Here is a 15,343-nt window from a genome sequence, read left to right on the forward strand (position 1 = left end):
ACAAATTGTTCTAAAATTGAGGCATTGGGTGATTCTGCAAAGTGTATTATAAATGCATGTAGTTATCTAAAAGTAAGTTGGTGGTGTTGTCAATTGTAAGACGAAAAAGACTAGGTCATGATTGTCAGTGTCTCTAGAAAGCTTTCGCTTGCATTTTCTTCAGGAGAATATACAGGCTCATAACATTTTGGATTTTGCAAGGTTTGTGAAGGTTTGTAACTCAGGTTGAGGTTTAGGGTGTAGGTTTGCTCGCTGAGCTGTAGGTTTGATATCCAGACGTTTCATTACCTGGCTAGGTAACATCATCAGTGACGACCTCAAAGTGAAGCAAAGCTGTTGTCTCCTGCTTTCTATTTATATCTTTCTCCTGGATGGAGTTCCTGGGGTTTGTGGTGATGTAATTTCCTGTTTGTTTTCTGAAGGTTTGATAGATGGCAAGGTTTGATAGATGGCATCTAGATCTATGCGTTTGTTTATGGCATTATGGTTGGAGTGCCAGGCCTCAAGGAATGCTCTGGCATGTCTTTGCTTCTACAAAATTCCATGCAAGGACTGCCACAAACACTACATAGGACAAACAGGAAGAGAGTTAGCCACCAGGATACATGAACACCAGCTAGCCACATAAAGACACGACCCTCTCTCCCTCGTAGCCCTACCATTTCGACTGGGACATGCCAGAGAATTCCTAGAAGCCTGACACTCCAGCCACAATGCCATAAACAAACATAGATCTAGATGCCATCTGTCAACCCCTCAGAAAATGACCAGGAAATGACATCACCACAAACCCCAGGAACCCCATCCAGGAGAAAGATACAAATAGAAAGCAGGAGCTTACCTAGCCAGGTAGTGAAACGTCTGGATATCAAGCTCAGTGAGCAAACGTGCACCCTAAATTTTGGATTTTAATTTCAATTAAAACCATGATACCGATAACTAAATGCAGTCAAATCCATTTAATGACAATCTCGAGTCAAAGACGTTCTTAGGTTAACAGTCAAACCTAGGTGGAAACATTCATCTGCCTCTGATCAATATTTGCGATAAGCATGGTTTATATTTCCTGACCCCGTTCTAGTTTCGAACTTTGTGCTCGTTAAAATTATCATTCTGTGTTAGAGAGAGAAAAAAAATCATCAGGCCACGCTGAATAGCTCTCAAGTTGTGAATGTTTTAGGTAAGAACATGATTTTTTTTTTCATTTTGCACACAACAAAGCCACATTTATCTACTTTGGAGTTTTAAGTCGAGTTTTTCTCTGGAAAACTGCAAAATCATAAATGGCAAAGCATTCGTTGTAAAAAGCGAAGGTTATCACAAATTTATCATAAACACACAATAATCGTAATTCTAGTTATTCGCCGCACAATGAATGTCCGAATGTTTACACTTGTGATGTTTCCCTAAATTATTTATAAGGGATAGCAGACGTAAATGAAAATGAATCTGATTCTTTCACATTTCAAGAGTTTTATTTTGTTCATGATTTAATTAGCTCATTTACTCAGGCCAACTCCAAGCTAAGCCAATCCAACCCTCTTTTTATCATTGTTTTCTCGCGCGTTGAGTTTGGCAGTAAACATTGTGCTTGTTTGGCTGGCGGCTGGATTAAGATTTCTAAAGTAAGATATGTCAACACATGGGGCCTTCCGTTGCTTCTGTTTTATTGCGCCGGGAAGGCGTGAGGGTTTTTTTTTAAATGAATTGTGAAGGGTCATTGCCCCTGAATAGAATAACTCATTTGAATGAATTGTTCAGTGAAAGCTTGTATAATGTTTTCTGACGAGGCGCTGGTGTACAGAGTTTGATATTAATGCGGTCGGAGTTCAGTACTCCAGAGCTTGATTTGGGGCTCGTTATCTTTGGCTACAGCTTCGGTAAACGCCAAATTGACGCCTTTTTGTATTGGCCACAGCACTGCCGCTGATGAATTGAAGTTTTGAAACTTGAGGCACGTCGTGAAAGCATATAGCAAAATTACTTCAATAACTTAGGTGATCAGAGAGAGAAAAACCTGTCGAAACGTTTCTGAAGTAACTGACTTATATTTCTCATGTAAGCTTCTTTGTAGCATTCCTTATACTTTTCAGTGTTGTCTAAATTCACTGAAACAATATCCCGATTACAATTAGCCTCACATTTGTACTGTGTCAGTTCACTTGTGCGTATGTAAACTGACACAATACTTGAGGTCAAATCCTAAAAAAAAGACCCATTCAGTTTGTTCAAAAGAAAAAAAGGATCCAGCTATCTTGTTGAAGAGATCTCAAATTGAAGGGTTTGACTTATAGAGGACTGTTATCACAGAAAAAAGAACAACTTCCTTCAGTAAATGGAGACATTCTATATCTTTCAGCAGTTATTTGAGATAGCTGAAAGAAATACTCTTGCACAGAAAGGTTCAGTGTAGAAACTATTTAAACCTATCTGATAAAAGTTATATTAAAGCGTAAATAGTTAGATCTGTTCTATTCTTGAGTTGTCTCTTAGTTCTCCCTTGTCTGTCAACTTCCTTCATTTATTTGTTAAAATCTTCTTACACTACTATTCCAGGTGAATTGTTCCATATATTCACCAGCCTCCGCACATTCACCAGTCGAGGAGCAAGAGAATCAACGTTTCGGGCATAAGCCCTTATAAGGAACGATGAAGGGCTTATGCCCGAAATGTCAATTCTCCTGCTCCTCAGATGCTGCCTGACCTGTGCTTTCCCAGCAACACACCCTCGCTCTGATCTCCAGCATCTGCCGTCCTCACTTTCTCTGCACATTCACCTACAACCTACCTTGGGTTGGTGTACTCATGATTTGGAGATGCCGGTGTTGGACTGGGGTGTACAAAGTTAAAAATCACATAACACCAGGTTATAGTCCAACAGGTTTAATTGGAAGCACTACCTTTCAGAGGGCTGCTCCTTCAGGTGGTTGTGGAGTACACAATTGTAAGACACAGAATTGGTGTAGGTGGCCTTAATTTATTTTACTGCTTGAAATATCTGGTAGACTAATAAATTTCCCTCACCTTTGTTTTTCTATTGTAAACATTCCCAGTTTAAACTGTCCCTTTTTATGGTTCATGTTTAATTATCTATATCAATTTAGAAAAGCTGCATTTATATAGCATTACTGTAAAAAGGGGCATGCCATTGATGTTTGTTTGAAGTTCTTTTCCAGCACTCATCAGGACAGATGCAAGAATAAGAAGCACTGCATCAGAAAAACAGTCTGCTTCTTTCTTATGTTGCTAGAAGTTGGTGGTCCCTTTGAAATTTGATATTCTTGCATCTGTCCTAATGAGTGTAAGTCAAAAGCAGACATGCTGCTGGAAATTTCCTTTCCCCAGATTTTGAGTTTCTCTAGTAATTTCTGTTTTTATTTCAAATACCCAGCATCTGCAGTTTAATTTATTGCGTGTAATTCTGGTCTCCTTCCTATCGGAAAGATGTTGTGAAACTTGAAAGGGTTCAGAAAAGATTTACGAGAATATTGCCAGGGTTGGAGGATTTGAGATATATGGAGAGGTTGAATAGGCTAAGGCTATTTTCCCTGGAGCATCGGATGCTGAAGGGTGACCTTATGGAGGTTTATAAAATCATGAGGGGCATGGATAGGATAAATAGATAAGGTCTTTTCACTGGAATGGGGGAGTCCAGAACTAGAGAGCATAGGTTTAGGGTGAGAGAGGAAAGATATAAAAGAGACCTAAGGGGCAACGTTTTCACGCAGAGGGAGATACATGTGTGGAATAAGCTGCCAGAGAAAGTGGTGGAGGCTAGTACAATTGCACCATTTAAAAGGCATCTGGATAGGTATATGAATACGAAGGGTTTGGAGGGATATGGGCCGGGTGCTGGCAGGTGGGACTAAATTGGATTGGGATATCTGGTTGGCATGGACAAGTTGGACCGAAGGGTCTGTTTCCGTTACATCTCTATGACTCTTTGACTCTAAGCAGTATGTCCCCCTTTTCAGCAATATTCAAATTTTGTACAGCCATGCAACTGTTTATAGCACACCTTTCATGGCCTCAGGACATCTTAAAGCTGATGAAATACATTTGAAATGTGATGTTGTTGTAATGTAGGAAACATGACAGTCAATTTACTGACAGCACGATCACTCGAACCTCAATGTGATAATGACCAAGTTTTTTTAATATTTGGTGATGTTAACTAAGGGATAAGTATTTGTAACAACAATAAGGTGACTCTCTTCTCTTCAAAATTATACCATTGGTTATTTTATGTTCACCTGAGGAGGCAAATGTGGTCTTGCCTCTACATATCAGCCAAACGATTACTCCTCAAAGTATAGCACCCCCTTCAGTTCTACACTGAAGTGTCAGTTTAGGTGTTTGTGCTTAAACTTTTGGAATAGGACTTCAATCAAAATCCCAGACTGAGGAGAAAAATTCAATCAATTGAGCCTTGGTTGCCACACAACACATTCTGTAGTGGAATAATATTTTGGATCTTGCACTCCAAAAGCAGAGTTCATGCTAGCAAGGTGTATGTTTCAGAATGTGCGTATGTGTCCAATATTGTTAAACTCAAATTTCTGAACTGAATATCCTTTGAATGGAGCTGCAAACTAAGTATACAAGATTTAAAAGTTAACCTCTATATCCCCAGCAACACCAGAATATCCCATTGTTACCATGCCTTCAAATTTGTAAACCCTCGGATCTGTCATTCCCTGCATAACTCTGTCGACTGTTTGCCCTTTATCTTCATTTATGATGGTCTTTAAAACTTTCTCTTTTCAAACTAAGCTTTTGGTAATCTACCCTTGTATCTTATTAGGTGACTCAATGTCAAATGTTATTTGATGACACTCCTGTAAAGTCCCTTGTGAAATCTTGCTGTGCTAAAGGTGTTATTTAAATATAAATTGCTTTAGTATGATTTCTACAATATGTTAATACTCTAGATGCGATTAGTCCAGTGCCATGTATAGGCACTTATTTGTCCCTGCCTTGTGTGCTTTATCTCTCAGACAATATAGCCTGAATTCCTACTGCATTATGTCTATTCATTGCCCCAAATCCCTTTTGTAGTTTGTGTTCTATGCAATAATACTGTTCAGCTCACTTTACAATTCTTCTTTTCACTAGTTCCATCAATTTGCCCAATGACAGCTTAGGGTGGTAGTGTCAGACCGAAGTGGAAGAATGTTGAGTGAGAACTACTTGAAAATTTAATCTAGGAAAAGAGCTGGATTGTAAAATATGCCACCTTCCAAATGAGACATTAAACCACTGTCCCATTTAATTATTATAACACCTATCAATCATCCTTTTGCTCTTCTTGAAAAACTTAAAATATTATTGTTTTAGAAGATGTTTTCTTACTGGGTTTACCTTTGTTTTATGCAAAAGAGTTGAAGAGAAGAAAGGTTACTATTATCAAGGCTTCTCTTTCTAACATTATTCAGGCTAAGATATTCATTATTGTCCTTGGTTGTACCACCAGATCCCTTATGTATAGTGCTAGAATTAGTGGTAAGTGAAATAGAAGACAGGGAAATCCGTTTCTTGAATCATGCTCTCTGAAACACATATGCAATTAGGCAGTTATGGGACAAGCAATCAATTACTCTATTGTGGATAAGAGGCAGGGAGAACACAAGATATTTCTCTGACAGATGTGATAAGGTCTCTCTGTTTCATATTATTTTATTTTCCACCATAGTATGGAACAAACAGGAAAGTCCAGTCTGTAATCTTTTGATTTTGTGGAGCTACAATTTCAGTTTGGAAGGTCAGAAGATGGGAACTGCTCTTAGTAATCCTGTCATCGCTTGTTTGGCAGTATAAGGGAAAACATGAGGAAGAGTCCTATCCATTTGCACTTTCTATCCGTTCTCCCACAACCAACTGAGTTCATCATACAAGAACAAGTCCTTGGCTGCCATTGTTAACCACAAATAGTTCATCCTCCTCAACAAGTTCTTTTTAACTGGAATACACTTTTGCTGAGCATTCTGAAATATCTACTTAAATATTTGCAATTCTACTGACCTTCCCCAAGTCTCTTTTTCCAGCCTGCTTTAGACAACTCTTTCTTCATTCTTTTGTAATCGCCCTATTTAACGACACTTTTGATATCTGAGTTGCTCTTGCTCAAATTGAATTTGAAATTCAGTTTGTGATTGCTGCTCCACAGAGGATCCTTAACTATGAGGTCCTGGATTTGATTTATTATTGTAACATGTACTGAGATACAGTGAAATGTATTGTTTTGTGGGCTAACCAGACAAATCATACCTTACATCAGGGTAATAGAACAGAATGCAGAATATTGTGTTCAGAAAACATGCAGAGAAACATCAATTGTAATATATAAGAGGTCCTTTCATAAGTCTGATAAAAGGTAGGGAAGAAGCTGTTCTTAAGTCTGTTGGTACATGTTTTCAAATTTTTGTATTTTTTGGCTGATAGAAGAGGGTGGAAGAGAATATAACCGGGGAGGAAGAAGTGTTTGATTATATTGATTGGTTTCTCGAGACAGCGGGAAGTATAGATGGAATTGATAAGAAGAAGGCTGGTTTTCCTGATTGACTGGGCTGCATTCATAACTCTCTGTAATTTCTTGCAGCCTTGTGCAAAGCAGTTGCCATACCATGCTCTGATGCATCTGAATTGGATGCCGTCCAAGGTGTATCTGTAATAATTGGTAAGACTCATTGTGAACATGCCAAATTTTCTTAGCCTTCTGAGGAATAGGCTTTGGTATGCTTTCTTGACTGTAGTTTCAACATGGATGGACCAGGGTAGAGTTGGATAGAGCTCTCAAGGATTGTGGAATCAAAGGTTATGGAGATAAGGCAGGAACAGGATACTGATTAAGGATGATCAGCCATGATCATATTGAATGGTGGTGCAGGCTCGAAGGGCAGAATGGCCTACTCCTGCACTTATTGTCTATTGTCATATTGTCTATTGACTGCACTTCACTCCCTATGCATAGTGTGATTTGTTATTGAAGAGTAAGTTACAAAGAAAATATTTCCCAATACACTGCATTATTTCAAATATGTAGCCAATTCATTAATTAAGGAGAAATATCTAACGTTATTTTTGAACTATCAGCTTTATAACAATTTTCAATTGGCTTGGCCTTATTGTTCCTAACGACCTAATTCAATCAAATTTATATTACATTATTCTGTATCTAGTTAACAAGGATTTTGTACTTGCCTATTTAGGCAACTTTGAAATATTTTCTCCATATTTTTTCCCTGGTTTCTAATGCCTCTCTCACACATCTGAAATTAGTGATATACAGAGATTAAAAAAAGTTTTCAAAAGCTAACAAGGAGTCAGAACGTCTGAGAATGATTATCTGATAAAGAGTAGAGGGTCTGCATAACGTCCTAGCACTATGCCTTTACTTCAGGACAGTTCTTAGTTTCTTTGTGTCAAAACTTAACCTTGGTTCACCTGCTTCACAAGGAGTTTCTGTTTATTCTGTTGTTTTGTATCATTTTCTCTACAACCATATCTGTAACATAGGTTTCTGTTTTGCTGGCCCAGAACTGAGTTTTTAAAAAGTCTGTGATCCATTTGGCTTTTCTCCATTTCAAGTGGTTTTATTTATTTTGCATGTATTTGCAAGAAAGGATTATGAAATTAAAATTTTCATTGTTATAATTATTAAGATAATTGTAGAATTTATGAGGGATGATGAAAGAGTTTTAGTTTTTAATGATGCTTATCTGAGCACAAATTTTAACAGCAGCTCTATCACATAGGCTCAAAGGAAAATGTGGGTACTAGTGTGAATTGAAAATTAGAATCTAGTTTATGCAGAATGAAAACTGTTAACCAAATTGTACCAGAATGATGGCTTACCAGGTTATAAAGACTGCATGAGTATCTGTTCTGTGTCATACAAACTCCTTTTCTGAAACTGATAAGCTAGAGGAGATGCTGACTTTTAAGAACTAAGAACTGTTCAGTGTAAAAAAGGTTAACTCCAAAACAAACCACTACTATCTTTGCTTATTTAAGGATGAGAGTCTGTTTCATGTAATAAAAAAACAGGTCAAATCATATCAGCATCTAAGGTACCAGTATGTGAGAGGTAAACCTATGTGTAATGTGGTAGAAATACTTAAATGTAGATCCTGTGATTGTCTGCATAGTTAATGTCACTTGGTAATGTCTCCAGGGCTGCTCCCAGCTGTCCAGTTTCTCCTTGCCTACATTTTAGGAGAACAGGGACAGTTTTTTAACTGATTCTTGTATTAAGAGACAATAGACCTTTCTAATTTTGCATTTGCATTTGGCTTGTCAAAACTTAGTTTATTAAAATGTGTTTTCTTTCATAAACCATCTATGATTTCCTGGCTCACAATTTGCAATGTTAACACTATCATTTTTCTACCATTGGAAAATTATCTGATGCAATGATTTGTATCAACCTTATATAGTCTAAACTTCCATTTTGAAATAAAACACAGAAATTGCTGGAAAAGCTCAGCACTAAATACTTCACTGTCTCTTACCCTGATCATTCCCCCATAATGGCTCTCAGTTCTGTTCCTTGAAGTCCAAGGATTGCAGACAAGATATTTAGCCAGATTTGGTTGTGCTATATGAAGCACCTCCAGCCCTGTTTACCTGTGGAGGGTAGCATCTGTGGAGAGCAAGCAGAATTAACATTTTGAGTCCAGTGACCCTTCTTCAGAACTGCTGAATTTCTCCAGCAATTTATGTTTTTGTTTCAGATCTTTATCATACCTAGTTCTTTGTTTTTTTTTCCATTTTGTGGCATTATGTAGCTATCACAGTGTAAAGTATATTAATAATCAAAATCATACTCACACAAATATAATCATGAAGTACGCTCTTGCAGTAAAATGTTCTCTTATCTGATTTAAAAGTTCAAAAAAACAATACTTTTCTCAGTGTCAATTTATAAGTGTGAATGTTCTAGAAGTGTCACCAAAGTTTTCATCTAAATGCCTATTGAATAACTTTCATTGAATTATCCAGAGATTAGAGATGACTTTTGATATTAATAAGTTAAGGAAGAGCTAAATCACAATGGCAATACTATGGAAGGTTTCCTTCCCCAAAGAACATTAGTGAACTGGATAACTGTTTTACAATTGATAGTGTAAGAAACGAAGCTCACTCACTTCAATAATTTCAGTCCGAGACTACTGAATCAGTCGTGTCATTTATTTTACTCTTGCAAGAGGTTGTGGTGTCCACTGTCCACAAGGCAGGGACCACACACACTGAATTCAACTAGTACACAATATTTATGTAATTTGGTTCCTATTCTTTCGTCCCATTGCTCCTCCCCTGTTTACATCTCCCACCTCTCTAAGACCGGCACCCATTACTCTTGTTTATCTCATGCCTTATCCGGCCTTGTCTGTGACAAAATGCTTATTTCTGGCCTCACAAGGCCATTTGACCACATCCTGCTGCGGTCCATTGTTAGGCATATCCTCCCTTCCTTGTTATGACCTTATGACCTCATGACTTCTTGATTGTGGTTTGTTCTTGTTTTTGCAGGTGGAAAACAGATGCTTATAACTACTGTTTGTACAGGCATAGCTAGCTTAACCCCCTCCCCTCGCAGCACCTTATCTATTTGCCTGTAACACCTTCCATTGTTTGCAAGCACATTTCATTCTTGCATGCACATTTTAGCTAATACAAAAACAATTATGTATTTCCTTCACATAGTTTTCATTCTTGTTGACTCAGCTCTTGGCTGAAACAATCATACACTAGTGAGTTCATTTACCTTGCATAAGTAAATATGATTGCAGAAGTAACACTACTTTACCTATATCCCACAATAGTGACTATAGTCACCAGTGGGCTAGCTTTTAAAAACCAATCATCCAAAATTCTATTGAATCAAATTTCACTAATTGCTCTGGTGGATTCAAAATCATGTTTCTAGAACATTCACCTGGGTTTCTGGATCACTAGTCCAATGACATTACCATTATGTCACCACTTCCCTTGATTTTGTTATCATTGTTACATTTCCCTGCATTCATTTCATGATGGTTTCATATTTGTTCCTTAGTCCTTTCAATATAGTATTTAGAACTTCTGTTCTTATTGTAGGTAAATCACTTAGTGTACTTGCTATTTATTTCTCACTGTCTTAGCAGAATTTGGTAGATAAGTTCAGAGGTCAAGAGTGGGTTTGGTGTTTGATTGGGTTGGGAGAGGAGGGGGAGTGGAATTTAGTTGGAGAATATATTCTTTGCATTTCAGCAAAAATCTTGAATTATGAGAGCTTTGTCAAAGGTAAGCAGGGCTGGAGGTGCTTCATATAGTACAACCAAATCTGACTAAATATCTTGTCTGCAATCCTTGGACTTAAGGCAACAGAATTGAGAGCCATTCTGAGGGAATGACCAGGGTAAGAGACAGTGAAGCATTTAATGGTGACAGGTCTCAAAGAAGGGGCAAGAGTGTAAGTAGGGAGATTGTGTGGTGCATTTCTTGTTGAAAATAAAGAACAAATTACATTGATGATTGGGAATTTGAAAATACAATCGTGAATTAATCAAGAGAGTTTACATTTCCTGAGGTGGCAAAAGAAGGAAATGGTGTTGGAAGAAGTGAAGAGGGTAGAAAGAAATAAATAGTAGGGATTGACCTGACTTTATCCATATTGAAACAATAAGAGAAAGGAGGCCACATAAGATGGTAAAGTTGGGAGTATGTGGCCATGAATATGGGTAGGGGATTTAATACTGAAGGGGTTATTGAGAGGGCACAGCCAGTGAGATGATGGTTGAATCACCAAAGTAATCATGCAACATTAAGTATCCTGTGTGGACGGTGAAGGAAGAGGATTTTAAATGATTGGCAAGAAAGTGGAACAAGGTGAGATTCTCAAAGGAGATAATTATGTAAGAGAAATAGGGGTAAGAACAAGCTGTAATTTTAAATAAGAACCAAAACATTTCCTTTGCAATTTGGGTGAATAAAGTGTTGCAAGGTATAGCTGTGAGGGGAGGTTTCAATATGGAGAATGCTGTCAATACAAATTGACCCCACAATAAGCTTATGGAAATCTTATTATTAAGTAAATGGACATTCTGGAGAGCGATTTGGAGATACGTGGTTTTAGCCAATTTGTGAATGGTGTCCACAGGGTCAGCTTTGGGAAGGGTTGTGGGAATGGGAGGAAGGTGGAAAAATTAAGTACCAGCAGGCTTGTTCAGCTTGAGGTGAAAGTAAGTCAGAGCAATTGAGTCTGCAGCTTGCAAAGAGGCAGCTTTACGGTTTACGATTTAAGATTACCTACTCAGCTGCTGAAAAACTAGCTATCTTGAATCTGGAATCTAGTTCCTCAGAGCATCTACATAGTCCATTATAGGATCACACTGTGTCCTCAAGAAATTCCCAATTTAAAATTACATTGTGTCCCCTTTACAAAATGCTAATTATTGAATAATTGTCTCAAGCTGATATGTCACATGAAAACATAATTCTATTATCTACTTCACGCTATCCCCAGTATTGAATTATATCTGCTCTATTGCAGAGTTTTAGCAGTTATTTTGGTTTTACGTTCTTAAGCACCACATTTAGATCACTGCTACGATGATAATAAAAGTTATTGAAGAGGGAGATGGCATTGGGCAGGGTGACACTAAGCACACGGATGCATAAGATGGCTGCCGAGCTATCAGTTGGCCAACTTGACACACAAGATGGCTGCCGGATCTCAATATGGAGAGAAACAGCAGAGCAGATACAGATACTGCCTGGGGCCACCAGAATGCCAGCGCAATGCACTCACAACACAGTTGATTAGTTTAAGGTGGGGAAGAGAATACACGAGTAACAAACACTGCCCGCCGAGGTGTCTGGGTCCAACCAACACCTCTTACAGAAATGCGAATAGCTTGATACAGACTCACTATGAAATGCTAATAGCCAGGGCTGCAGTAATCGTCCTTCTCAGGAAGAGCAATCAGTGCCCATTACTACAGCAATGGATTTCCGTGCAGACATTGTCAGTTTCAATGTCTACACTGAAACTGACAAGACAATGACCACACGGAAATTAACAAAGGCTACGCTGGAACTAACAAAGACTGTATCGAAACTATCAACGATTCTGCAATGATTGCCATAAACGAACCATGTTTCAAAGACACTAATCTCATCACTGACCTATTGTATCACAAGATGTATAAACGTTTCTTGACATATGTTGCAGGTCGAGAGAAGACTCACAGCTGACCACTGTGTTGTTGGTGCCTTTCTCTGCCCAGAGCTCCGATATTTCCTTGTGCAATAAACTTTGTCATTGAACCCCAATTCTGACTCGAGACTGGTGTTTCTCCCCACAACATTATTATCTCAGTAATATTCCTCAAAGATTAAATGGGCAAAAAATTATGTAATCTTACAATTATTAAGAATCCTTAATTTCCCAACGACCAAAATAAAGACCCAAAGCAGAAGTTTTCATTTTTAACACTTATCTGAAACAAACAATGTAGATGAAATTTTAGTTCATTATCACCAATATGTAAAACGCAAAGAAAAGGTACTTCTATTTTAACCAACAAATGAAATTTGTCTTACAAAGGTTAAGGGAAGTACAGGACTGACAGCTGAATGTTCCATGGTACAGGAGTTTCAGGCACGATGGCGGGGGTGGGTAAAGGAAAGCTGGAGTCATTGCATTATTGATAAAGGAAACCATTATTGCAATAATAAGGGAGGATGTACTGGGAGGATGTTGAAATGAGGTCATCTGTGTAGAGTTCAGAAATAAAAAAAAAAGTGATTACTTTCCTGGAATTATACTACATGCCTCCCAAAAAAGGGACATAGAGGAACAAATATGTCGGCAAATCATAGAAAGATGTGAGAGAAATAGGATTATAACTGTAGGGGATTTCAAATTTGCTAACATAAACTGGGATGACCTTAGTGTGAAAGAATTAGAGCAGTGGAATTTCAAAAGTGCATCCCGGAGATCTTTTTGTTTCAATACGAAAATAGTTCTATTCAAGATGGGGCAATGCTATGCCTAGTTCTGGATTAGTGGTGCTGCAAGTACTACTGCTCCTCGGATGCTTCCAGCACCACTAATCCAGAATCTGGTTTCTAGAATCTGCAGTCATTGTTTTTACCAATGCTATGCCTAATCCTAGCGAATGAAGCTGGTCAAGTGCTTGGAATTTCAGTGAGCAAGCATTTTGGGAATAAATCTGTAAATTTCAAAGTTACAATGGAAAGGGATAAAAATAGTTAATTATCTATATTGGGGGAAGGCCAATTTCAATATTAGATTAGATTACTTACAGTGTGGAAACAGGCCCTTCAGCCCAACAAGTCCACACTGACCCGCCAAAGCGCACCCACCCATACCCATTCCCCTACATTTACCCCTGCATCTAATACTATGGGCAATTTAGCGTGGCCAATTCACCTAACCTGCACATTTTTGGACTGTGGGAGGAAACCGGAGCTCCCGGAGGAAACCCACACAGACACGGGGAGAATGTGCAAACTCCACACCGTCAGTTGCCTGAGGTGGGAACTGAACCCGGGTCTCTCGCGCTGTGAGGCAGCAGTGCTAACGACTGTGCCACTCACAAATATTGTATGACAGGATCTGGCAAACATAGATTGGGAGCAGCTACTTGCAGATATGTGTATTTTGGAAAGTGGGAGCCTTTTAAAAGTAGTATAATGAGAATTCAGGGCAAGTGAAGGGCAAGGGCAGCAAGTCCAGGGAACCCTGGATGTCACAGGGTGTCAAGAACTTAACAAGAAAAAGAAGGAAGCATAGTCAGGTACAGCGCATTAAAAACAGGGGAAGCCCTTCAAAAGTATAAAGATTATAGGAGGTTGCTTAACAAGAAATTAGGGGGATAAAGAGGTGCCATGTGGTATCTTTGGCAGATAGGATCACGGAAAACCCCAAGGCATTTTATAAGGATTAAGAAGATTATCAGGGAAGGAGTGGGACCTACTAGAGACCAAAGGGGAGCCAGTGGATGTGCGAGAGGTCTTACATGAGTATTTCTCATCTGAATTCACAGAGGAGAAAGACATCATAGCCGGGGATTTCATTTTGGATGGTGAGATTCTAGACCATGTTAATATTATTAAGGAGGTGATATTTGATGTGAATAAACATCAATAAATCTTCAATAAATCTCTTGCTATCAGAGATAAGGTGGGCAGGGGAGCATGGAGATTGCTGGAGCCGTGGAGGAGATATTTAATATTTTGCTGGCAACTGGTGATGAGCCAGATGACTGGAAGATAGCTAATGTGGTTCTTTTTTTTTTTTTTTTTTTTCTGTTTATATTTATTTTATTAAACAAATTACAAAACAGTTTACAAAAAACATTGACAGCTGTACACAAGACAGCAATTTTACAAGGGAGAGGAGCAGCAAAGCTAGGCCCCGAACCCTACTGTTCAACCATTTTACAGGGAGAGGAGGACAAACCTCAAATCCCAGTTCCACATATGACAAGACAGTGACAATGACATTTATACATTAGACAATACCGTTACATACAAAAGTGCAGACAATACAAGCCCAGCAAGCCCCCGCCCCTCCCACCTTCCGACCACTCTAAGGCAGCCCGCCCCTATCCACCTTCCGGTTCTCGGTCCACCCCATGCCCCTTCCAGTTCTCGGTCCGCCCTGACACATCTTTCGACCACCTCTAGGACAGCCCGCCCCGGTACCCGCCCAGGGTGCTAATGTGGTTCTTTTCTTTAAGAAGGGTAGCAGTGATAGGCCAGGTAATTATATACCTGTTAGTCTGATGTTAGTTGTAGGCATGATATGGAGGAGCCAGTATTGGACTGGGGTGGACAAAGTTAAAAATCACACAATACCAGGTTATAGTCCAACAGATTTATTTGGGAGCACTAGCTTTTGGAGCGTTGCTCATTTATCAGTAGTTGTGGAGCAGGACCATAAGGTACAGAAGTTATAGCAAAAGATAAGTGTCAAGCAACTGAAATGATATATTGAACAAACCAAAATTGTTGTTAAGTCTTTCATCTTTTAGAATAGATTGCAGGCTTTAATAAAACCGTAAGTTATCTTGAAAATGTGAATTAAAAGAAGTTTTGCAATTTACATAATAATGAACCGAAACCTGCAAGCCATTCTAAAAGATGAAAGACTTAACAACAATCTAGGTTTGTCCAATATATCATCTCAGTTGCATGGCACTGTAACCTTTTGCTATAAATTCTGTGTCTTACAGTCCTGTTCCACAACTACCTAATGAAGGAGCAGCACTCTGAAAGCTAGTGCTTCCAAATAAACTATAACCTGTTGTTGTATGATTTTTAAATTTGTCAG

The 15,343-nt window shown here is 38.6% G+C and overlaps 1 protein-coding gene across 1 annotated transcript in view; it reads left to right on the forward strand.

Annotated features, from left to right (window-relative positions):
• The first annotated feature begins 1,042 nt into the window (after window positions 1–1,042).
• Window positions 1,043–15,343, forward strand: part of ccdc89 (coiled-coil domain containing 89) — a 49,955-nt gene continuing 35,654 nt past the window's right edge. The window contains exon 1 of the mRNA XM_043693950.2: window positions 1,043–1,180. The gene's annotated coding sequence lies outside the window, so the exon portion shown is untranslated. The remainder of the gene's footprint in view (window positions 1,181–15,343) is intronic.

The sequence above is a fragment of the Chiloscyllium plagiosum genome, unplaced genomic scaffold (genome assembly GCF_037043375.1).
Source record: "Chiloscyllium plagiosum isolate Xiang-an unplaced genomic scaffold, Cpla_swu_hap1 HiC_scaffold_7, whole genome shotgun sequence".
In the NCBI taxonomy this organism is placed as follows: Eukaryota; Metazoa; Chordata; class Chondrichthyes; order Orectolobiformes; family Hemiscylliidae; genus Chiloscyllium; species Chiloscyllium plagiosum.